Source organism: Octopus bimaculoides, chromosome 12 (assembly GCF_001194135.2).
Source record: "Octopus bimaculoides isolate UCB-OBI-ISO-001 chromosome 12, ASM119413v2, whole genome shotgun sequence".
Taxonomy (NCBI): Eukaryota; Metazoa; Mollusca; class Cephalopoda; order Octopoda; family Octopodidae; genus Octopus; species Octopus bimaculoides.
This window is the reverse complement of record NC_068992.1, coordinates 29326785-29331555: the sequence shown is the minus strand read 5'-3', so window position 1 is coordinate 29331555 and position 4771 is coordinate 29326785. Positions and strand designations below refer to the sequence as shown.

Here is a 4771-nt window from a genome sequence, read left to right as displayed (position 1 = left end):
TCTATATATATATATATATGCACACACACATGCACACACACACACAGGGCTGCATAACTTCTGTCTTTGAAATTTGTACACAGGGCAAAGATAGTACTCGAAACCACATAGCCATAAAGGCATCTTTGATGTAAGATAGTCAGAAGAAATTAGAATTAATGCACTACTCATAACTTTTGCAAGCATTTTTATGCCTTACACGTGGACATGAGAACACTTCTATAATGTAGTTTTCTGTGAGAAGGTGTCTGCGTATTGTTTTATTGTTAGATAGACAAGCTGACGGATGAACGTATTTATAGTGAAAATATGACTTCAATTATCTGGATAGCTCAAGGGTGAAGAAATTTGTTGATAGCCATAAAATTGTTGCACGAGATGAGGTGTTCGTAGTTGAAGGGTTCTGTATTATGTTGTAAAGTTTAAAAGTAATATTCAATAAATCCACCAAATGTACCCAATCGAAAAATATGTTCAGACTATTAATATCGTATCGTTTTGTATCTTTATATACAATGCATGTGTATGTGTGAATATGTGTACATGTTTTTGAATATGTGCGTGACTGTCTGTGTCTGTGTATGTGTACGCTCCAATGCAGGGGTTTTATGTTAAAAGTAAAATTCCCAGATTAAAGGATTTAGTTTTGGCGGTAAAGTGAAATTTATAGCATACAGGCGCTAACTGTGACTAGTTTCGCTTCTCGCTGCTTATTCAAGTCCCATGAGATAAAACGTACAGCCATAAGCACACCGCATGCGTGCGTCCGTGTATTATTGGTTGTAGAATTCCACCACGTTTTTCAGATTACTTGCTTACTTTCATTGTATAAGTACGAAATATTGGTTCAATCATTGGTTCAATCATCGCAGTGTGTATAATTCAGTCTCTGTGAAAATTAGCAATACGGCTATTTTATCAGTCTACTATTATTGTTTCGTCTCTGGTTAGCCTTCATAGAATATATTTCTATTTTCGAAAACATTTTAACTTTGTTCATATATGTCCAATTTTTTTTTCTATGTAAGATGGGACAATATTACTTAAGATGTTCTTACTTTGATTACGACGGAACCTTAGGAATTGAGAGACTTTTGGCTGTTATTTCTAGCAGAGTGAACGACTTTACTGTGGCTTCCTCGGCTTTTAATGACCTGTTGTTTGTACTTTGCAGTGTTTAGTTTCATTTTTAGATACGTTGGCTAAAATCGTATCGGTGCCAACTTTGCATCAAACTTTATGGAGATTTGGTTACTAATTTTAACAGATCGAGCACAAATGCACACGTCTCTCGAGATTTGCTTTTGAATGTCGGTAGAATATAATTTCTTTCTATGTAATCAGAAATATTGAAAGAAACATTACTTCGCATGATTTTTCTCCATATGAATAGAAACTGGGAAGATTTTCTATTCAGTTGTGTAGCAGTAACTTATTCCTACTGTTTTTCCGAATCTCCTCTTCTACATTTTACTTTTTCACACATAATACACATCCCACAATAATTACACTTCCTCCCACATTCCCACACAATTCACCCACTTCCAACACACACAAACATATACACACACACAGATACACACACACACACACATACACACACACACACACACACACACACACACACACACACACATCTCTAAACTCTTCACACTACGTCCAACAATACTCTCACCATCTCATACACTTCTCGCACCAACACATACTAATATACCGTTCTCCTGGGTTTTTTTCTCCCTTTCTCTCTCCCTGTATCTCCCTTTCTCTCTCCCTGTATCTCCCTCTCTCTCTCTCTCTCTCTCTCTCTCTCTTTCACATTCTATCACTCTCTCTCTCCCCTCTCCCTCCATTTCCTTCTTTCTTTCTCTACATTTCTCTTTCCTTCTCTTTGTGAAGAAGTGTAAGCATCCGAAAAGTTAGATTTTTATTCTTTCTCACGACATAAATCATATTCTATGGTTTGAGTTATTTGTATTTCTTTAAATATCTGCTGCTTCTCTCAATCAAAAGGAAACTTGATGCAACATTACATCCTTATATCTCTATTACGTAAACCAATAATTTAGGATAAATTCCTTTCATGAAACAGCATCCTCATCAAAAAGTTGAGCTTTTGAAATGTCAGTGGATAAAGACTACCAATCCCTTGCCAGACAAGATGCAAGTACCTCTTCCTAAATTTATCTCAACTTTTAATATTTCTTCTCTTGCAAAGTTGGTGATTAATAGCAATGCAGAATAAAGTGATCTGTTTTGAATACTAGAAATCACTGGAAGGGGGATTTAGCTCTCAATTTGGAAGCCGGTCGTCCAACACTTTATCCATTTAATCATTTCAGCTCTAGCGCACCAAGACTAACACATGATTAACACCATCTCTTCCCTTTCTTCCCTTGACTGTACTTTCACTTTCTTTATACCGCTCTGTCTTTCTCTGTCACTATCATTCTCTCTCTCTCTCTCTCTCTCTCTCTCTCTCTCTCTCTCTCTCGATATATATGTATACACAAAAACACACATACATATGTGTGTGTGTCTATATATACGGCACTTTCACTCTTCCTTTTTCTACCTTTATCCTTTTATCTATCTATTTATCTCTCTTTCTCTCTCCCTATATATATATATATGTGTGTGTGTGTGTAGATAGATAGATAGATAGATAGATAGATAGATAGATAGATAGATAGATTAGTGACAATACCCACACACATAAATGATATGTCTGTGTGTGCATATATATATATATATATATATATATATACTGTTCTATATTTAAGAGATGAGGAATTATGTACATCATTTACATTATTTACATTCGACAGGATATCTATCTTCATCAAGTTTGTTGTAAACACAAAGTTTTGGCTGATACACCCTGCAGCCTTCTTCAGGTGTCTTGGGGAAATTTCGAACCTGGGTTCTCATTCCTTAGGTATTTTTCGATGTTATTATTATTACTATTATTATTATTATTATTAGTAGTAGTAGTAGTAGTAGTAGTATTGTTGTTGTTGTTGTTGTTGTTGTTATTGTTCAGGCCACTGCTTGGAATAGAACTCGGAATCTTGGGGTTCCTAGCCCGCTCTCTTAACCACTACGCCATATGCCCGCGGATGAGGACAAATATCCGTCGAATGTAAATAATGTAAATAATGTAGGTATATATATGTATACATACATGTGAGTAGGTATATATATGTATGTATATTTAAATAAGGGCAAAAAATTGAATATTAATTTGATTAATATCAATTTAAAACAGTGTCCTAGCATTTTAAACAAATCTGAGGATTCAGAAAAATTATATTTGATGCATATAAGAGGGATGACCACTACGTGGACATCCAATATACTAGATGTAGATCCCATATGGTCTGACCACTAAAAAAAGATTGTTCTCAAGAAAAATTCAGCAAATGCCAGAACGTAAGCGAGCAAGACAAATGAAAAGATATAAAATATAATGATTAGTCACATACCAGGTTTCATTGTTTCTTAGTGGTCAGACTATATGGGGTCTACATCTAGCATATTGAATGTTCACTTAGTGGTCATCTCTCTTATATGTATACAATATATATGTATATATATAGGGATATGTCTATGTGTGTGTGTGTGTGTGTGTGTGTGTGTGTGAAGAGAGAGAGAGAGACAGAATATGAGGGGGTTGTCTATTTTCCTCATATATATATATATATATATTCAACGTTCTTTTCTACATTTCCCTTTCCATTTAATCGGGATTTATGAAAATTAAGCACTTTCGACAAAGAATTTAGAACTTTAGAGCAACACATATTAGTAATAGCCAACCAAAAAGCTGAAACCTTATCACCTTGGTCTTTCGCTCGTCTCTAGTCTTGAAAAGTATCACAAACGGATCAGAGATATGAAATATATTCAGGTATTATTTGTAAGATCGATATATTATAAACCATATTATATTATTTGTATTTACTTTCCTAGAAAGAAAATATACAATCGTATACAAACATAGCATTGACAAATATAATACACATAAAGGCTCACTCAGACAAAACACAGAGCCAGACACACATAAACACACATATATATATATATATACACACATATATATATACATATATATAATTATATATATTTATATATACTTATATATATGTACGTGTGAGTGTGTATGTGTGTGTGCGTGTGTGTTAGCGTGTGTGTGCGTGTGTGTGTGTGTGTGTGTGTGTGTGTGTGTGTGTGTGTGTGTACGTATAGACAATTACACATAAATAAACAGACTGAAAACAACGAGATGTGAAGTTTGTATCCTTTATTTTGCGTATTCAAAGAACTGCTTGCAACTTTAAGTCATAAAGGCAAATGACATTTTTTGCTCTTGTGAACAGTGTTGTTGTTGTTGTTGTTGTTGTTGTTATTATTATTATTATTATTATTATTATTATTATTATTATTATTATTATTATTATTGGAATAAAACTCTCTTCAAACACGCATAAACACTGTTACATATGTATGTATGCATATATATATATATATATATGTATGTATGTATGTATGTATGTATGTATCTATGTATATGTATACATATATATATAGAGAGAGAGAGGCAGACAGTCACATATATATATATGATATATATGACATATATGACATATATGATATATATATATATATATATATATATACACACACACATACATATTTATATATTTAGATGTATGCATATATATATGCGCATATATGTATATATGAATGTTTATATATATATATATATATATAT

The 4771-nt window shown here is 33.1% G+C and overlaps 1 protein-coding gene across 6 annotated transcripts in view; it reads left to right on the top strand.

Moving 5' to 3' along the window:
- The window catches only part of LOC106869914 (protogenin A), a 1534154-nt gene that overhangs the window by 1517777 nt on the left and 11606 nt on the right, over window positions 1-4771 (top strand). The gene's annotated exons all lie outside the window — the stretch shown is intronic.